The sequence below is a fragment of the Pinus tabuliformis genome, chromosome X (genome assembly GCF_031772625.1).
Source record: "Pinus tabuliformis cultivar Carrire ecotype Pingquan chromosome X, CPIR1, whole genome shotgun sequence".
NCBI classification, from domain to species: domain Eukaryota; kingdom Viridiplantae; phylum Streptophyta; class Pinopsida; order Pinales; family Pinaceae; genus Pinus; species Pinus tabuliformis.
In genome coordinates, this window is record NC_142308.1 from 1,716,034,234 (window position 1) to 1,716,056,076 (window position 21,843).

General features: G+C 38.5%; 1 long non-coding RNA gene and 1 pseudogene across 1 annotated transcript; both read left to right on the forward strand.

Moving 5' to 3' along the window:
* The first annotated feature begins 1,093 nt into the window (after positions 1–1,093).
* Positions 1,094–1,526, forward strand: LOC149146613 (uncharacterized). Its single transcript, XR_016264870.1, has 2 exons — positions 1,094–1,229; positions 1,365–1,526. It is a non-coding gene; the product is annotated as an uncharacterized LOC149146613 (long non-coding RNA).
* Positions 1,527–20,274: 18,748 nt separating this feature from the next.
* Positions 20,275–21,618, forward strand: LOC149146614 (uncharacterized; annotated as a pseudogene).
* The last annotated feature ends 225 nt before the right edge of the window (positions 21,619–21,843 follow it).

Sequence of the window (21,843 nt, forward strand, 5' to 3'; positions counted from 1 at the left end):
TCTTGGTACATTGTCCTAAAGGTACCATGTTTATTAAATCGTTGGATGCATCAGAACATATCAAAGATGCAGCAACGATATGTGAGTTGTTAGATGGGTTCATTCAGGAGATTGGTGTGCAGAATGTGGTGCAAGTCGTAACAGACAATGCAGCTAATTATGTGTCTGCCGGCAGAATGCTTATGGAGAGGCATCCCACATTGTTCTGGACTCCATGTGCAGCGCATTGTCTTGATTTGTTGCTTGAGGATATGGGGAAACTCTCCTTCATCAAGGAGGCAGTTCATATGGCTAGGAGCATCCCCAAGTTTATTTATAACCATGCTATTGTTCTTAGCCTTATGAGGAGGTTCACAGGAAACAAGGAGTTGCGGCGTCCTGCCATCACACGTTTTGCCACAACCTTTATTACTCTTCAGTCTTTGCTTCGATGTCAGTACGAGTTGAAGCAAATGTTTGTGTCTAATGATTGGCGTGGTTGTAGATACAGCAGGAGACCTGATGGGAAAGCCATTGAAAAAATGGTGTACTCTGAGACATTTTGGCGTGGAGTAGAAGAAGCATGTGCAGTTAGCGAACCTATAGTAAAGGTTCTTAGATTGGTGGATGGAGAGAAGCCTGCAATGCCTTATTTGTATGAGGGCATGGATAGGGCCAAGGAGGCCATTCGTTCCTATTATGCAGACAAGGGTTCTGCTGGCCTTAATAGGCAGATGATGTTATGGGATGTGATCGATAGTCGGTGGACAGGGATGCTTCATTGACCCATTCATGCAGCAGCACTCTTCCTCAACCCTGCATTTGCATACAAATGCAATTTTCGTTTTGATGGCGAGGTGATTGAAGGGCTCCATTCCTGTATTGAGAGGATGGTACCTGATTCTGAGCTTCGTCTCAAAATCAGCCGCGAGATACATAATTATCAGGATTGTGTTGGCCTATTTGGCTTTGATGATGCCATTAAGGAAAGGGCCCTCTTCATGCCACGTAAGTGACAAGTCATCACTCATTAGAAATTATAAATTTGAATTTAATTATGTTTTAACTTTTAAGTTTTTGAATTTTTTATTTCATTATTTTGTTGTAGATCTTTGGTGGTGAAGCTATGGTGCAAAGGTACCAAATTTGCAAAATTTGGCTATACGAATCTTGAGTCAAACATGTAGCTCTTCAGGGTGTGAGCGCAATTGGAGTGTATTTGAGAAAATACACGCCAAAAAGCGCAACAGGTATAACTTTGAACTCAAGCCTTCAGTTGAGCAATTACACTTATTGTAATTTTTAATTTTTAATTTATGACCTTCAAGTGTCAAGACTCAAGAGTCAAGAGTCAAGACTCATTACTTTTTTTGACACTCTTACAGGTTGGAGTTCGCACGCCTCAACGATTTGGTGTATGTGCATTACAACATCCGACTTCGAGTGAGGCAAATAGAATCACCAGTGGATCCAGATGCCATTTCCTTAGACAATATTGATGTATTGTCTCCGTGGAGGGTGGAGTCTCAGGAGCCCATATTGGAGGAGTCACCTTCATGGTTGGAGGAGCCAGTGGCAGATGATCCATTAGAGCAGGGGCAGCAAGAGGAGGACTCGGAGTCAGAGGAGCAGCAGCACTTAGAGGAGGAGCAGGAGGAGCTGGAGGAGGACACTGCGGGAGCATCAGCATCAACACCATTTGCTATAGATATAGGAGAGCATAGCTCCATGCCTATCACTCATTATTTGACATTAGGTGCAGAGGCAGTGTCAGGGCCTTCTACTACTAGGGGCAGGCCTGACAAACAGCCCATCATGTTTTCCCGTAAAAGGGGGAGAGGGCAGTAGATAGATAGCTGCTAGTTTTATTTGTTATGCTACATGTAACTCATGATGATGAGATACTTTTATTATTATATGTGATGTTATTTTGTATTGGTTCTCCACATTTGAGTCCTTGAATGGACAATTATCAGGGATTAGCACGATTTGGTATCGCCTTTGATATATCATTTCTATTTGACATCATATATATCAGTGTTTTCTTCATATTTATGTGCCAATGTGTTTAGTTCATGTTGTTATTGCTTTATATGTTTAGAAATCTGAAAAAAAATGAATATATTATGCATTTTTTATGCTTGCCGATATTTGCCGATATTTTGCCGATATTTTCGCCGATATTTCCGATAAGATATTTTCCGGACCCTCGCCGATATTTTCCCGATACCGATATTATCAACACTGGTTTAAAGCTTTCGTCTTTTCAAAATTTTCAGTTGCTGGATATCGTTTTGGTCATTTTAAGAGCATTGTGATTTAGCTAATGACAAATGATTGCTGTTCACAGTTTATGTTTCTATGTCATCTAACAAGTAATCGTTTTAATAACAATCTCTTAAGGCACTGGTCTTCTAAATTAATCAAATCATTTTAGTGCTTATTTTAATCGTGTCTCGTGTCTCCCAACCAACTGGTCGGCAGTTGGTCTCATCATCTCACAGGGACTACCCCCCTTAGCCGCGGGAGACAGGCTTAAACGGAGGGATCGGGGATCAGAGTGACAGCCCCCGGTCTGAGCGTTGTCGTGTCAATCTGCGCGACAACAGGCACAAAGCAGAGGTCAACAACAACGCAGAGTATTCAAAGGGTCACCATAGAGACTAGCAGCAGTCAGAGTCCAGCAGTGAGATGCATCATACTGAACACTAGTTCAGTAATTTGGGATGCTTTTCCGTTAATGATGCAGTATCAACATCAGTTGGAGAAGGTTGCAGTGCAGATGTAGTGTTAGCAGTAGCACAGATGCAGAATTAAGAGGGAGTTGCAGTACGGATACAGTGTTGACAGTGGCAGGGTCAACAACAATACATATGCAACATTTGTGCAGTAGTTGGTGGACAGGATGTCAGATATTAGCAGCGCAAAAGGAGATGTTACAGAATAGGGTGATGCTCCAACAGGGTGCATTGCCAGAGCGCATTCCTCGCTAAGAGAGGGTGTTGATTCCTCGCTAAGTCTCAAATTTTGCAGGGAGGCTTAACCACATGCATTCCAAAGAACCCAGAAAGCGTTTTGGGAAATTCCACCCAGAGACAGTTTTATTAAAATAATTAATTATTTTTAATGGGTCCCTATGTCTAAACTTAGGAAAGTAAAATAATTAATGGGTATTAATCTAACTATGGATGTAACTTCTAGAAGAAGATGAGGATCAAGCAGAAATGATCTTAGCCATTGATTAGCTTCTAATTTTGGTCGATGAATGTCAATGAGAAGAAAATTCAAGGGTGCTTGAGGGTCATTTGGAAAATAAACCAAGAGTTGATCAGCCAGATTGAATTGCTGAGCTAGAGAGAAGCGCAGTGATTTCGTGGTGATCAGGTAGAGAGGGGCATAAATAGTTTTGGCTGAAGAATCTTCTCGGGAGCCAAGAATATGCAGCAGAGAGGCAAAGAAAGACGCAGAGGAGGCAGCGCAGTGCCCAGTGAGGGTGACGCAGAGCCAAGAATACGCAGCAGAGAGGCAAAGAAAGATGCAGAGGAGGTAGCGCAGTGCCCAGTGAGGGTGACGCAGAGCCAAGAAGGGCTCACGCAGAGCAGTGCAGTGAATTCCATGCAGAAGTCCGAGATTTTGCTGGGCGTTTGACGTTTTGATCCAGGAGGGCTGAAGTCGAAGCTCCTGAGAGAAAATTGATCGAGCAGAGAGGTGATGCAGTGCCTCAAAGGCATTGAGGCAGGCCCACGCAATGACTGCGTAAGGGCAACAAAGAGGTAGCTGGCTGCTGGGGACTTGTTGGTTTAACTGCCGGATCAGCAGGGACTTGCATTGTAGAGTGAGGTAATCTCAGTGATTTCTTCTGTTGAGTGATATTCTCTGTACTGAATTGCCAACAAGGCATCCATAGTTTGTATTAAAAAATAACTTATTCTTAATAATAAAAACCTTAAGACCTGCTGCACCAGTTTTTCCTGTTCATTTTCTTGTTTCGGCATATTATTTTTAAATAGTGAATGATGCAGTTGTATTTACTTTGATATTTACCATAGACCACAGTAAATAACTTGTATGGATTAACAAGTAGGAGAAGTAACATCAGTTTGCTGTAGTAGGGATTCTAGGTTTAGGAATCTTCATAGATGGCCCTATGTGGACCCAAAATGGAAATGTGGGCCCAGGTGGGGGAAATGATGAATGGGGGTATAGTGAGTGGAAAAGGAGTAATATATGCGGATAAAGGAGCGGGACCATGCACCCAAAGTCAGGGTTTCCCAAGTAGTACCACCCTAGAACCAAATGGTCAATAAAGGAGATCCCACGAGACTAAGATACAAGGGTTACATCCAAAAGAGATCAAGGGGACAAGAACACAAACTAATCCCACTCTTTCCGCCAAATCCCCCCATCAATCCATACCCAAAAGTATCCATGATAAGTAAACCCAATACTCAATTACCAAATGACAAGTCATACCTTTAGATTCGGGAGGCCCACCTTCAAACATACGATCAATACAGGTGGGTGAGGGACCACATGGCTGGCTCAGGTGGCAGAGACATGGCACAACGAGCGAGTAGGAGGCTGCAAGGGGCTGCTGCCTGTTGGTTGAGGTTCATCATGGAGAAAAAATTCTCCTGGGGATATCACCCACGAAGTGGTCGGTAACAGGAGTGGTTCAACTTTGGTTGTTAGGAGTAGTGAAGATAATATCGATGATATATCGCCGAATATCGGAAATATCGCAATATTTTCTCGACGATATTTCGCTCGCCAAGAAAATATCGCAATATTTTTGGCTCCCGAAAATATCGTGATATTTCCGAGATATCGGCGATATCTCGGCAAAATGTCGCGAGACGATATAAAATATCGCGGGGCGTGTTTTGCCGCTACTAGAAAAATGAAAAAGCGTTTTTTTTCTTCTTTTTTGTTTTTGAGTGTTGGAGAAGGAAGGGGAAGAGTTTTGTGGTGGTTGTCAAGGAGGGTTTGAAACTTTGAGGATCAAACAACGATTATCACCACCAACTAATATTTTTTTGTGGATAAAAGATTGAAGAATAGTGAGACAAACTTCATTTCTTCCATTAACGGGTATGTTCTTAAAAACCCCTATGTTAATGATTTTTTCATGGATTGAGGGTTATGCTTGCGTGCCTCTTTGCCTACCAACATTTTGTTTCTTTGTTTTTTTCCATTTGCTATGATTTTCATGCCCATGAACCAATGCAAGGGTTTTCTCCATATTTGGACAGCAAGCTTCATTTTTTTTTCAACTTTCTTATGCACTCTCATATTGCCATTTTTCATTCACATTACAAAATGCAAATAATGTAGTAATTTTTTTTAAATGAGGTGTTATTACTTATTATTTTTTGTGTTGGGGGTGTTGACCACTACCCATGCAGTACACCCCCTTTTTCTTTGCAAGAAAAGGGCAGCACCTGATCAGCGTGTCCGTGCCATCCAGCAGTCATCAGCAGCTTGATCAATCTAATTGTAAACCCAGTCTGCATGTATTAATTGTAAATAATCTTAGCAGATATGAGTCATGTATGTGAATTGCCCAGGTGGACCTAACTTTCTAGTGGTAATCTACGTCTCGGAAGGTTTTTTGTCTCACCGATCCATGGATCGGCAGAGTTTTCCTTCAAACCTGACCCCAAAGTCGGGATGGATTTTGTCATTGGAATTTTAGGAGAATCCTAGTGTGTTGATCTGCTAGATTATAGTTGTGTTGCAGCACTGGGAGATTTGTGAGGGTCTATGTTAAAGGGGTTTTTTCCCTTAAGATGTAAATTGTAAAAGTCATGATGTAATGTGTCCTGAGGGTCGAAAAAATGTTTTAAATCCCCTCATGAGTCTTAAGTCCTAGGTCCTAGGTGATGTTTCCGAAGGCTTAGTTCGATGATCCATTTTAAAATGAATTAAGAAATTAAAAAATGAATAAAAATAATAAAATAAATAAAAATTAAAAAAATGAAATAAAAAAAAAAATAAAAAAAAATATATATATATATAAAGCAAAAACCCTAACTAATAAAATAATAATATTTTAAGTGAATAAATCGACGGATGAGATCAAGAGATGTCTTGATCTTCATCAACGGTCGAGATCATTTCTACATGGATCACTCGAACTAGCCGTTGGGATCATTTCCTTTAAATAGGGTGCTAGGGGTCATTTCAGATCATTGGATCTGTGAGTCTAAGACTGAAGAAGCTCTCTTGTAAATCTGTTTCTGGTTAATAAAAGAAGACTTTGGGGTCCATATCTTGCTGGTGTTACTCTCTTGAAATGCTGTGAGATTGTTTAATTTTCTGCATATTTTCTTTTCAGCCATTAATAATAGCTTTTTGTAGAGTATTGTGAGCACAGGTATCTTGTTCACTTGCTAGGGTTTGGGTGCTGTTAGGGTTTCTGAAGTAATGGCAGGTATCTCCATTACTTCCTGAGATCTAGCAGCATTTTTGCCCTCTTTATTGACAGTTTTTTTGAGCTGTGCAGAAAACATTTTCTGAAGGAAATTTGTGGGCGTTCGGGGAAGTTCTCGGCTGAACCAGCCAATTCCCGCAAGCATTTTTTGCTGAGCCCAGTTGGATTTGATCCTGGGTCTATCATTCAGTTTTATTTTTCTGATCTGCATGAGAGATTTTCTGAAGTTTTTCACAGTGACAGTCTGAAATTTCTGTTCTTTAAATATTTTCTGTGCTTATTGATGACTCTGGCTTTTAAGGGGCCATATCTGTAAATTAATCAGCTGTTTTAGGGTTTCAAATTTATTTTTGGATCTAGGGTTTCAAAATTTTTACAGTTTTCATTAGGGTTCTGTTTTTCTTTTGCAGGTATAGGGTTTTGTCCTTGCAAGACCGCCATCAGACTTCTTGCCAACGCAGTCTTATCCCTTCCCCTTTTGTGTTATCAAAATTTCTGAGCATATATGACGTGGGTAGAAGATCCGGCGTGGCTGGAAAATATCAGGACTCCGACAAATCTATATGTCTACACGTAGACAGCAAAGTTTTCTAACGATATAGTGTGAGATCGCTGAGAGACGACATGACTACTCGACGGATTGTCTGAACACACACTTTTTCTCTTTGAGCCCGTCGCATTAGGTGCCGTCGTCCTATTCATTGTTATATTTTTCATGCGTAAAATGAATAGAGGGCTGTAGGCACGATTTTATGGTAAGGTCTCAGCTCCCTTTTTTGAAGAAGACGTGACTGCACCAGCGTGAAGAAATTTTTTTCGTGGGCATCTTGCGTGTCTGCGTTACCAGTCAGCGAGCTTTGCAGTTTTACGTGCCTCATTCGAGCCGCCAGCAGGATATCAACGTGATTCATCAAGGCCATCACGCCAACATCAAGAGCGGATCACGCACCTTCCACCATCGACTGAGGCAAGGAGAGCTGTAACGTGCAGCATAGCTCTTTGACGGCTTGAGGCTTTCGGTTGTGATGCACATTCGAATGGTTTCGTTTTAAGGACGGCCTCGACTCAGATGCATACGCAGAGGATAAATTTCGTTTCAGCAGACGCCAGGTTAATCTTCACATGAAACAGTTTATTCATTCAGCGAATGCCGGAGCTGGAAACCACAGTTACGCATGAAAACGTCAATCCAGCGGCATGAGAATTGCTCAGAAAACCAGTTGTTGATCGGTATTCACCCGCAGGCCTCTCAAAACCCCCGCTGTCAAATTCCTTTGCTAAAAAACGTGCCCATTTCTCAAAGACGGAACAGGTAAATCGAATTTTTATTGTGCATATTCCTGCGGCTAGGGAAAAGTCGCTCCAGGTTCCACTTTCCAGCAAATCGAATTTTTTTTGGTTACGTCCTTTTTTTTTTAGTTAAGGGAAGCGTATAGCGTTTTTTTTTTATTTGTTTAGTTCTGTGTATATGCATGTGCGTAGATAGGGTTAGCGTAGATTATAGTTTAGATTTCAATTTTTGTTTTATTTTGAATACGTTTAGTTTTAATATAGTTAGGTTTTAGTGTAAATTTTAATTAGATTTTTAATTAGATTTTAATTCGATTTTAATTTGTTTTATTTCAGTTACGTACTTCATTTTTTTTAGATTTTAATTCTTTTAAAAAATTTTCATTTCTTTTAATTGTAGATTCAAAAAAAAAATCAAAAAACAAAAATGTTTATGTTTTAAATCTTTAGTTTTATTTTAGCTTAGGACTTTATCTTGTTCAGATTTTAAATAATTTTCATTTTATAAAAAAAAAAAAAAAAAAAAAAAAAAAAATTTGGAAAATTTTCTTCGTCAGATCCAGTTATTTTCGGAAATTGTCATATCTTTCATGCTGAGATCTAAATTTTCAAGTCGAGATACGAATACGATATCTAGTTAATGATTTATGATTCTTGTGGTGGTTTTAAAGTATTCATCTTTTCGAAACTTTCAATTGCTGGATATCGTTTTGGTTATTCTTAAAGCATTGTGTTTTAGCTGATGCCTTTGATGACAAATGATTGCTGTTCATGGTTTATTATTCTATATCATCTAACAAGTAATCGTTTTAATAACAATCTCTTAAGGCACTGGTCTGCTAAATCAATCAAATCCATCGAGTGCTTTTTATATCGTATCTCGTGTCTCCCAACCAACTGGTCGACAGTTGGTCTCATCATCTCACAGGGACTACCCCCCTTAGCCGTGGGAGACAGGCTTAAACGGAGGGATCGGGGATCAGAGTGACAGCCCCCGGTCTGAGCGTTGTCGTGTCAATCCGTGCGACAACATTTTTTGGCGCCGTTGCCGGGGAATTTGTTTTCTCGTTGTTTCAACGACTTTTAATCATTCATCGCTCATCTTTCTATCATTCGTTTGAGCCGGCAACGCCAACATTTTTTGGCGCCGTTGCCGGGGATAATTGTTTTCTCGGCGTTTCAACGACAATCTTCCTTCTCATTTTTTATCTTTTCATTTGGCCCGGCAACGCCAACATTTTTTGGCGCCGTTGCCGGGGATAGAGTTTTTCTGTCCTTGGTGTTTCAACATCTTTTCATCATTCATCGTTCATCTGTCTATCATTCGTTTGAGCCGGCAACGCCAACATTTTTTGGCGCCGTTGCCGGGGAATACTTTATTCTCGGTGTTTCAAACGACATTCATCTTCTCATCTTTCTCATCTCTCATTTGAGCTGGCAGATTCAACCTTTGGGGTTATCATTTGGATCTTTCATTGCCTTATCAGTGTCTCTTCGGTGTGTTTCTTGTTTGGGTGGCGACTCCACTTTCTCATTTTTCCCAGACAAGAAGCTTCCCTCATATCTGCTTGTGATTACTTTTTGGATCCTAAAATCAGATTCATTGTTCAAGTGGCGACTCCACTTCTTTCATCTCTTAATTTTCTTGAGCAGAAATCTCTTTCTATCATCCATCTGATCCCTTATTGTTCATCATGGATTATTCATGTAAACCATGTCATTTTACTGATAATCTCCATGATCTTCCGAAAGAGGCCATTTCTAAATTATTTAAGTTCTCGGGTGGTGATTCGGTCACTGTTGGAAAGCATTTAAACATGTTTACTTGTGTAATGATCTTATATTGTAGATTTCCTCAATATAATCATGAAGATTTCAAGATGCGTCTATTTGTCCATTCTTTAGAGGGTGATGCCTTGAATTGGTTTAATAATTTTCCTAATGATTTTTTCACTTCTTTACAAGACATTCTCAATGCTTTTAAAGATAGATATGATAGTCCAAACAGCTTGCCTTCTACCTCTAAAATTGTGCAACAGAATGAAAGTAATTTGATAAGAGGTCCAACTGAAAGATCCCAAGACGATTCATCATGTCAGAATGTGTCATCCACCGGAAATATTGCAGATCAAGTTCATGATAGTGAAAAATCAGGGACAAATGACAATGAAAGGGAAGAGAAAAAACAAATTTTACAAGATCTAATGATGCTGGTAAGAAATATGGAAATCAATCAAACTAATTATGTCAATGATGTGAAAACTTTATGCACCCACCTAGAAAAACGTAATAGGGAGATTGAAGTCACGCAAAATCAGCATGCTAAAGAAATTGAGGCCATGAAAACTAAATATGAAATAGAAATTAGAAGCATGCAAAGCAAGATGTCAGTCTTAGAGGAAAATATGGTGACCATGAAAGTTGATCATGATAGGGAAATTGACTCTATGCAAAACAAGTTATTAACTATGGAAGAGGAAATGACTATCATGACGTTCAATCATAATAATCAGTTGGCTGACATGCAAGCGAATCATAAAGAAGAAATAAATTTCATGCAGCATTACTTGATGGACATAAAGGAAAAGAACAATAAAATGATAAAAGACATGGAAGAACATCATGCCAGACAAATCGGTGATATAAAGGTTGAACATTTTAGACAGATGGATGCCATTAGAATACAGGTTCAAAGGTTTCAGCAATTGGAAGATGAAAGAAACCAGGTGACATCAATAGATCATGAGCCTTCTCATGTGCTGCAACAAGCTCCATCTTATTATGAGGAGGTTATTGATTCGATTGAAAGATGGTTAATTGAAGGTGATCCGGATAGACTTAAGAATGATAAAGATCAGATGCAGGCTAAAGAAAGATATATCACGCATACTTCATCTGATAGTTTTGAAACAGAAAGTTCTAGGTCATCAGTAATTCAACCTGCCAGAAAGAAAAAGCGCAAGAGAAAGAAAATAAGAAGAAGATTTGACGAATCAGACGGCCGCGAGCAGCTTGATTTTCGGATAGGAAAGAGTCCTACCTTATGCAAAATTGGACATGGTACATCCGACAAGCAGCCGACAGATTTGCCTGAAAGCAGGCAAATGCTCAGTATGCACTATATCGAACACATCTGATGCCGTAGGGCATCTTTTGTATCGTATTTCTAACCCTACTCTTTGTTTTTTCGCATTTTCATTTCTGCTTTAGATAGTTAATAAATGAAGAGCTTTTTTCTTTCCTGTGCTTAATGTATATGCTGATTTTTGGATGGACGCTACTTATTTTTGTGTTGTATGGATGCAGATTCTGGATTCTCACATTCCTGCAAGCAGCAACGTGTCCCCAAGTAGAGCCAGATGTTGACCACTACCCATGCAGTACACCCCCCTTTTTCTTTGCAAGAAAAGGGCAGCACCTGATCAGCGTGTCCGTGCCATCTAGCAGTCATCAGCAGCTTGATCAATCTAATTGTAAACCCAGTCTGCATGTATTAATTGTAAATAATCTTAGCAGATATGAGTCGTGTATGTGAATTGCCTAGGTGGACCTAACTTTCTAGTAGTAATCTACGTCCCGGAAGGTTTTTTGTCTCACCGATCCATGGATCGGCAGAGTTTTCCTTCAAACCTGACCCCAAAGCCGGGATGGATTTTGTCATTGGAATTTTAGGAGAATCCTAGTGTGTTGATCTGCTAGATTATAGTTGTGTCGCAGAACTGGGAGATTTGTGAGGGTCTATGTTAAAGGGGTTTTTTCCCTTAAGATGTAAATTGTAAAAGTCATGATGTAATGTGTCCTGAGGGTCGAAAAAATGATTTAAATCCCCTCATGAGTCTTAAGTCCTAGGTCCTAGGTGATGTTTCCGAAGGCTTAGTTCGATGATCCATTTTAAAATGAATTAAGAAATTAAAAAATGAATAAAAATAATAAAATAAATAAAAATTAAAAAAATGAAATAAAAAAAAAATAAAAAAAAATATATATATATAAAGCAAAAACCCTAACTAATAAAATAATAATATTTTAAGTGAATAAATCGACGGATGAGATCAAAAGATGTCTTGATCTTCATCAACGGTCGAGATCATTTCTACATGGATCACTCGAACTAGCCGTTGGGATCATTTCCTTTAAATAGGGTGCTAGGGGTCATTTCAGATCATTGGATCTGTGAGTCTAAGACTGAAGAAGCTCTCTTGTAAATCTATTTCTGGTTAATAAAAGAAGACTTTGGGGTCCATATCTTGCTGGTGTTACTCTCTTGAAATGCTGTGAGATTGTTTAATTTTCTGCATATTTTCTTTTCAACCATTAATAATAGCTTTTTGTAGAGTATTGTGAGCACAGGTATCTTGTTCACTTGCTAGGGTTTGGGTGCTGTTAGGGTTTCTGAAGTAATGGCAGGTATCTCCATTACTTCCTGAGATCTAGCAGCATTTTTGCCCTCTTTATTGACGGTTTTTTTGAGCTGTGCAGAAAACATTTTCTGAAGGAAATTTGTGGGCGTTCGGGGAAGTTCTCGGCTGAACCAGCCAACTCCCGCAAGCATTTTTTGCTGAGCCCAGTTGGATTTGATCCTGGGTCTATCATTCAGTTTTATTTTTCTGATCTGCATGAGAGATTTTCTGAAGTTTTTCACAGTGACAGTCTGAAATTTCTATTCTTTAAATATTTTCTGTGCTTATTGATGAATCTGGCTTTTAAGGGGCCATATCTGTAAATTAATCAGCTGTTTTAGGGTTTCAAATTTATTTTTGGATCCAGGGTTTCAAATTTTTTACAGTTTTCATTAGGGTTCTGTTTTTCTTTTGCAGGTATAGGGTTTTGTCCTTGCAAGACCGCCATCAGACTTCTTGCCAACGCAGTCTTATCCCTTCCCCTTTTGTGTTATCAAAATTTCTGAGCATATATGACGTGGGTAGAAGATCCGGCGTGGCTGGAAAATATCAGGACTCCGACAAATCTATATGTCTACACGCAGACAGTAAAGTTTTCTAACGATATAGTGTGAGATCGCTGAGAGACGGCGTGACTACTCGACGGATTGTCTGAACACACACTTTTTCTCTTTGAGCCCGTCGCATTAGGTGCCGTCGTCCTATTCATTGTTATATTTTTCATGCGTAAAATGAATAGAGGGCTGTAGGCACGATTTTATGGTAAGGTCTCAGCTCCCTTTTTTGAAGAAGACGTGACTGCACCAGCGTGAAGAAATTTTTTTCGTGGGCATCTTGCGTGTCTGCGTTACCAGTCAGCGAGCTTTGCAGTTTTACGTGCCTCATTCGAGCCGCCAGCAGGATATCAACGTGATTCATCAAGGCCATCACGCCAACATCAAGACCGGATCATGCTCCTTCCACCATCGACTGAGGCAAGGAGAGCTGTAACGTGCAGCGTAGCTCTTTGACGGCTTGAGGCTTTCGGTTGTGATGCACATTCGAATGGTTTCGTTTTAAGGACGGCCTCGACTCAGATGCATACGCAGAGGATAAATTTCGTTTCAGCAGACGCCAGGTTAATCTTCACATGAAACAGTTTATTCATTCAGCGAATGCCGGAGCTGGAAACCACAGTTACGCATGAAAACGTCAATCCGGCGGCATGAGAATTGCTCAGAAAACCAGTTGTTGATCGGTATTCACCCGCAGGCCTCTCAAAACCCCCGCCGTCAAATTCCTTTGCTAAAAAACGTGCCCATTTCTCAAAGACGGAACAGGTAAATCGAATTTTTATTGTGCATATTCCTGCGGCTAGGGAAAAGTCGCTCCAGGTTCCACTTTCCAGCAAATCGAATTTTTTTTGGTTACGTCCTTTTTTTTTAGTTAAGGGAAGCTTATAGCGTTTTTTTTTTATTTGTTTAGTTCTGTGTATATGCATGTGCGTTGATAGGTTAGCGTAGATTATAGTTTAGATTTCAATTTTTGTTTTATTTTGAATACATTTAGTTTTAATATAGTTAGGTTTTAGTGTAAATTTTAATTAGATTTTTAATTAGATTTTAATTCGATTTTAATTTGTTTTATTTCAGTTACGTACTTCATTTTTTTTAGATTTTAATTCTTTTAAAAAAATTTCATTTCTTTTAATTGTAGATTCAAAAAAAAATCAAAAAAAAAAATGTTTATGTTTTAAATCTTTAGTTTTATTTTAGCTTAGGACTTTATCTTGTTCAGATTTTAAATAATTTTCATTTAAAAAAAAAAAAAAAAAAAAATAAATAAAAAATTTGGAAAATTTTCTTCGTCAGATCCAGTTATTTTCGGAAATTGTCATATCTTTCATGCTGAGATCTAAATTTTCAAGTCGAGATACGAATACGATATCTAGTTAATGATTTATGATTCTTGTGGTGGTTTTAAATTATTCATCTTTTCGAAACTTTCAGTTGCTGGATATCGTTTTGGTTATTCTTAAAGCATTGTGTTTTAGCTGATGCCTTTGATGACAAATGATTGCTGTTCATGGTTTATTATTCTATATCATCTAACAAGTAATCGTTTTAATAACAATCTCTTAAGGCACTGGTCTGCTAAATCAATCAAATCCATCGAGTGCTTTTTATATCGTATCTCGTGTCTCCCAACCAACTGGTCGACAGTTGGTCTCATCATCTCACAGGGAGTACCCCCCTTAGCCGTGGGAGACAGGCTTAAACGGAGGGATTGGGGATCAGAGTGACAGCCCCCGGTCTGAGCGTTGTCGTGTCAATCCGCGCGACAACAGGGGGGTTTAATGCCAATTTTTTGTTTTTTTTTTGTGCCCTAGGTTTGAATTAGTTCACTACAAATGTCAATTATGCCAAAAGCCTTGGACCCATTTTGGGAGTATGGGAGGCTGTTGGTGGGGCAAATCAGGCATATATATCATGCAAATTGTGTGGGACCAAGATGTCAGGGGGGGTTACATGATTGAAATACCATCTGGCTAGACTCTCTGCACATGATGCAGATTTAATGCCTTGTATGGTTTCTAGTGCAGAGATTATACAAAAGGCTCGTGAAGCAATTGCTGAACAAGACAGAAAGAAAACTGCTAGGGAGAGGCCAATGGTCTCAGATAGATAGCTGCTAGTTTTATTTGTTTTGCAACTTTTGCTACATATAAGTTTATAATTCATGATGATGAAATACTTTTAAAGTTTTATATATGTGATGTTATTTTGTTTGAGTCCTTGATTGGACAATTATCAGGGATTAGCAGGATATGTGATATTTTGTTTGAGTCCCTGATTGGACAATTATCAGGGATTAGCAGGATATGTGATATTTTGTTTGAGTCCTTGATTGGACAATTATCAGGGATCAACAGGATTTGTTATCGCCTTTGAAGTTTGATGTATCATTTCTATTTGACATCATATATATCAGTGCCTTCTTCATATTTATGTGCCAATGTGTTTAGTTCATGTTGTTATTGCTTTATATGCTTAGAAATCTGAAAAAAATGAATATATTATGCATTTTTATGCTTGTCGATATTGCCGATAAGATATTTTCTGGACCCTCGCTGATATTTTGCCGATACCGATATTTTTAACACTGGTTAGGAGACTTAGTAAGCCCTTCTCAATTACTTTTGAAGGTATCCTAGTTGGGCCTTGCACTCATTCATTTTGAGACATTTTATACAGTAGTATAAGGAGCATTTTGTATGAGTTACACTCAGCATTCCAAACAGCAGGTTTCTGGTATACTTCCTGAGGTCGTTTCCAGAAGAGTTGAAATGTCGTAGGGTGTCTATATATAGATTGTATGGTATTATACTTGAGTGTATACACTTGGATAATTTCCTTTATTAAAGAAAAATATATTCTGGTGTAAACAACCCACAAGGGAAGCTGATCATATTTGAGAGCTCATGGGATCAAGTTCAATCTAAGGAACAATCAAAAGAAACTGGTATGGAATATTCTAGCATGGGCAGTACAATTGATGCACACAGGAGGGAAATCGGAGATGATATTGGAAGCTGAGAATGATTTTGAGATGAGACTTGACAGAAGAAGCAGCAACTTGGAAGGAGTCAGGGTTTAATAAAGTATGAGAAACAGAAGTTGAGGGCTATGATGATGAATCTGTATACTAAAGTGACGAATAGCTCAAGATGTGGGTCGCCTGCCATACCCTAATCTGTTATCTGTTTGTTGTAACCTGCTGAACATGTCCCTTCCTTGGTAGCTGGCTCTAATGAAGTATTTATTTACAAAAGGTTTTGTTTCAAGGCATCTGATCTTATTATTGCTGATGGTATTTCTGATTTTCAAAAGTGCTTTGTTAACTTCACTATATGGTATCTACAAATGTACAAACAGCTGACTCAGAGAAATACACATCCTTTCTGTTAAGCAGCATATCTGAGCCCAGAGTAGGAAGATGGCCCTTTTTGTTTATATGGTATCAAGTACATAGTTATGCCTCTAATAAAGCACTTTTGGGAAATGGAAGAATTATCTGGAGGGTAAAAGGCTGTTGTAGCTCTTGTTCTATTGTTTACTATCCATATTTTGGGCCTGTCTAGTAGAACATTTGAGCAGTATGACCCAGCAGTGCGATTAAGATTGAGCCATAAATATCTTACCAAAGCCTGTTTCACTGCTTATATTATAGCAAGGCTGTAAGGGACATATGAATGAAGAGCTGCCTGATGACAATGAAGCTCCAGCATCTGAATATTAAGGCCATTGCAGGAAGGATCTTATAGCAGATGCGGACTCATATTTGCAAGGACAGCCTTTAGGCCAGAAAATGTATGATCAAGGTATTGCAAAGCATATTAATTTCTAGCCTTTAAATTTTACCTTAGTCAAGCAACCAGTAAGATTAATATGGAGACCTGTAGCAGCAGCATTATAGGCTGATCTGAAACACCATCAAATCAGTGTCACAGTGATTAGAGGAGCACTCTTCCTAGTTTCATTTGTGGACAAACTCTTCATAAAACATCTAAGGGTATCTTCAGATTTGGAAAGTTGAAGTTCTGCTGCCAGTTTGGAGATCTTTCGTTCAGAATGCATTTCATCTTGAGATCTATTTTGAGGTTTCATTGGCAGTTTTAAAGGATCTGTTCCAAGGGAGATAAGCGCTCCACTTGAGAAGCCCCCAATGCTTGTTTGTTAATAAAAGGAAACCAATGGTCAAGGTGAAACCCAGATATGCAGAATGCCCTGGAGAAAAAGGTGGCTGGCAGTTTCATATCTTACCTTACACATGACTCACCAAAGGAAGAGGCATATTATTTTCGTGTGAGGTTCAAGTCACCTAGCGTGATGTTATAGGGTTAAAGAAATCCTAAACACACAAAGAAGATACCCAGGGAGGTGCACCCCAGCTAGGAGATGTTTGTGGGTATGTAATGCTGTTTATTTACCCTAAAACCCCAAAAGAACTAAACCCTAGTTTAAGGTTTATTTAGGCAGGAGGCCTATAAATAAAGAAAGTTTCATTTGCCGATTGGGTGTGAAAAAAGTGTGGAGAAGAGCTACAGAATTTAATGTAAGATCTTGCTGGAGTAAGAAGTTCAAGGGCATTTCAAGTTGAGGTATATCATCTTTCTTTGTATTTTCATGAGTCAATTTGATGGCTGAAGTTACTATTTCAAACTGCTGTAATAATCTTTGAAGGGGGCAATTCTGCTCCGATAAGAAGAGATAAGGCTGAGGTGTAACCCTTCTTATTGATTTCCATTATCATTGTTCAGTAAATAGATATTGCTGCTGTCATTTCTGCATATGGAAGGGCTGTTTCTATCTTTTTTCTGCAAATTATTTATTGGTTGATTGTATCTTGGGAAGGACCCTCTCTTAGTTTCTGCAGGCTAAAGAAATACCATGTGGTTGGTTGAAGCGTGTTATTAAAGCGCGAGTTCACCTCCTTCCATTTGTTTGAACTCTCACTTATTGGTCTTGACTTCATGAGTCTATAGCCCAATGAGGGAGACATTGGTCTATTCTTTCACCCATTTCATTTAAAAAAACCTCAAAACAACAATATTTTCTAAGGTTTACCCCGTGTCGAGAAAAAACTGACCTAATCAGAGAGAAAATATCATGGTTGTGATATTGGGCAATCTTCTTAAGTTCCCTTGGGGTTGCACTTTCTTAAGGGACTTTGCAACATCTGAAATGCAGGTTGAGGAGGTAACATGAAAAAGGGATTAATGAGATTTAGTTCCAAATTCCAAATGGACTTAGCTATACATTGTAATTTTCACTTTCACTTTCAATTTCCTATCACATTGTACATAATCACAAGGGCTTTCTCCACATTTGATCACCACCTTGTTATCACTCCTCCGGATCTCCAAGGCTGAAGAAGAGTCCAGCGGAGGTAACCACAGACCAACCTTTTGACCTGGTAGCTAGCCCTACCAAGCCGAAGAGGGCTCTCTACAGAAGAATCACAACCAAGAGGGCTGGATAGATTAGGGTTTTAGGCTAGATATAGTAGCTCAGGCGGTTGCTTGATTTGATTTGATTGGGGTAGTCACTGGATGAGTGAATTAGGTTAGAGAGTGAACTAGGTCAGGGCAAAAGAGAGTCAAAATTGCAAACATCTGATGGGGCAAGGTAGGCATGTTACTTTAACACTATGTTGTATAGTGATGAAATGGTTTAGACTGGTGAGGTGCTAAATAGTAAAAAGAGCATGAAAATCATGAATTCTTTTTAAACTGAAGAAATAAAACACATTATGATGATTTTCCCAAAGTAGAGCATAGGATATGTATTCTGCTTATCACACCTTGAAAATCAAACATATTTAGAAATGAAATGGATCATGAAAGGTACAAAACATTCACACACATGTAACAAAAGAAGAAACAATATCAAAATACCATGCCATAGGAATCCCATAACTGCAACTCATCCATTATATTTCATGCCAAAGTCTGAAACATTAGTACAACATCCAATAGAGTCCAACTTGTAGAATGACTGAAAAATTACATGATATACGCCTCAAACCAACTCATCCTAGCCTCAGGGGTTGAATCCATGAGAGGAGGAGAAGTTACAACAAAAACTGAACTGATAGCTAGAGTGTAGGGTGGTCAAAGTGACTCATCCCTAACTTAAGTGAACTGATTCATTACAAGTCATGGAGGCTATTTACCTAATGTACTTACCCTAGGTAACAGTAAAAACATAATAATTACATCAATCATATGAATTACATCAGTAAAACATTGATTTCTCATAGGTAAAAAATCAAATTTGGAGAGAAACAGTGAAAAACTGGGCCAACTGTCAAATGCGCAACGCCAGTGTCAGACACGCAACGCCATTGTCAAACGCGCAGCGCCATGTTCAGACCCACTTTTGCCTGCATTATCGGTGTCCAAATTGAGTGCAGGATAGCTCGTTGGAAAGCTTATCCTGTCTAGTTTCCAGATCTACCTTTAGTTTGCAAAATGGACTTGATTTGACCCTCCAAAAATGGATTCTCCCAAGACTGGTCAAACGTGCAGCGCCTGGTCCAAAAATGAGGCAGAAACATGATTTTTTGGTAGTTTTTTTCCTTTTTCACCTGCTAGTTTTGCATTCCAGGGCTGGAAACATGGTTTTCCTAGATGTCTTGGTCCTTTTGAATCCATTGGTGGCTTCCATTCTTCCAAAAAGTGTCCCCAAAAAACATGTGTTTGACCATGTAGCTGATATGAAATTGCCTAAAAAACATAGAAAACATATCTTTGCTAAAATATGCCAAGGGACTTCAAAATTGGTTAAGGAGTTGAGGTTTGGTGTAGGTAGGCTTGGAGTGAAGCCTCTGCAAGTATGTCAAGCTTTTCCTTCTCCCTTTGGTGAGTTAGGGCTTCAATTTTTGCCTTTGTTGCTTTGAGTTTTGCCCTTGCATTTCTTTCTCTGTTGGCATAGTGTTTGGCCATTCTCACTTGAATGTTGTTGTCCTTTTTAGATTTCTTCAATAAATTCTCCAAGTGACCATTGATGGCCTGAAGCCAACCTTCCTTGTCTTCTTTGATCATATCCAAGAATTAATCATCAAGCATAGCTTCATCAACTATCTCTCTTTGCCTTTTCCCTTTAAGTTCCAAGGCTCTTTTCAAACCTCTGGTTCTAGGCCTGCCTCTTGGTGCTTGTTCATCTTTCTCTTCAAGCAAACCATGCTTCTCAAGTGTCTCTTCTAACAAAACCTTGGCTTTTTCTACCTCATTGTATGGTTTGTTTTCTTCTTCTGCCATGGTGTTTAATATCAAATCCTAGTAAGTATAAGGTAGTTGGAATGTGGGTTTTTGGGAATAAGAAATGGGGAAGGGGAATGTTATGAATATAATTCATAACAAGTGACATAAATAAAATTAATGTAAATATTAAATATCAAATATTAGTCATGTTAAATAGTTATAAAGTTAAGTGAAAAGGCATGTCTAAAAGACATGCCCAGTCACGAAAGGACACCTGCTTAGGTATATATAGGCGGGTCCTCATTGTAAACATTTATCACTTATACATTTTTATATAATAAATTATTATTGATTAAAATACCTCTTGTGTATTTTTACTTTCAAAGTCTACAAGCTATCAGTTTTTATGCTTCAGTGGTATCAGAGCCATGGCGCACAATATAATGATGCAAGTCTTTGAGCGTTGTTCGCTGCATAATGTGCCATTACGTTCACATCCTGAATGCGTTGAACAATTTACTAAAATTCAAGAAGCATTTCAGCGATTAGAAAAATCATGTGCAGAATTTTCAACATGTCTAAAGAAAAGTTATGCAAAGGAAGACGATAGTGACAGTGAAGGAACAAAACAAGGTGAAGCATTAGATAATTATAATGTTGAAGATGAAGCTAATGCAGATCTAGATGATGATCCCGATGAAGCTTATACAAATCAAGATGAAGATTTAGATAAAGCTGATCTTGATGTGAATGAGGAATATGGGGATAAGATTGGCCACAACCCGCGCCTCGCTTCTCAGCTCACGGTCCTGAAAAAAGTCCAGTTTGCTGCTACGCCGCCTGAGATTATCCCTCACAGGAGAAATATGGATGATTTGTGGCAAGCTGCATTTCCCGTTGGCACTGAGTGGGATAAGCTAGATACTCTTTACAAGATCCAGTGGGATTTTTCAAACTTGGAGAATGCTCTTGAAGAAGGTGGGCTACTTTATGGGAAGAATGTTTATCTTTTTGGCTATACAGAACCTCAACTTGTACCTTTTGAAAACCAATTAAAAGTGGTCCACATACCAGTCACTGTGGTGGTTGTTTCATCATTTCCTCCGTCTGATAAGATTGGCATCAATTCTGTTCAAATGGAGGGTGAAACTATAGTGCCAATGAAGGAAATGAAGATGGATTGGGTTCCTTACGTACCATTCTATGATAGGCCTCTTCAAGTTGAGCATTTGAAGACTCGAATTTATACCTTGCAATGTATGTAGCGTAGAGCTTCATTGAATCAATTGAAACAAGAGAATATCAAGAAATATGAATATTGCTTACCTTACTTCTACCCCAAAGAGCCTCCGATTGTGTGCGATTTTGATTGGGATCTCGATGATGTTGAGGAATTTACAGACAATTTAGTTCAAGAAGAAGTTTTAACAGAAGACAATAAAGAGGACTTCAAGAAATTTGTTATTGAGCGGGTAATGGAAGAAAAAAAGAAGCAATGTGAAGTGCGGGAGGCTAGGAAAAAGGCTATCAAGAGTTTGAGAGTCCAGAGAGGCACTATGTGTGTCATCCTGAGATTTTTCAAAATCTCAAATAATCGTGCGTCTGCGAGTTCTAGCGTGGAACAATTGTGCCGCTGTCAACATCTGTCGGCGTCATTCAGGTTCATGCAACTAGGATTCCCATTTTATAAGTCGATCCTTTGTTGTCAACACCTGATACGTCCTGACTGTTCTGTCGGCCGTCGTGACTGTTTCGTCGTGCTGGGATTGTAACATAATTATCATGTATATAAGTTTTAAATAACTATAATTATATAATATATATAAAATATAATTATATAAGATATATAAATTATAATTATATAATAATAATAAAAAATTATTATTATTATTATTTTTAATAATAATAATGATTTAATATATATATATATATATATATATTATTATTAAATAATAATAATAATAATAATAATAATAATAATAAATAAATAAAATATT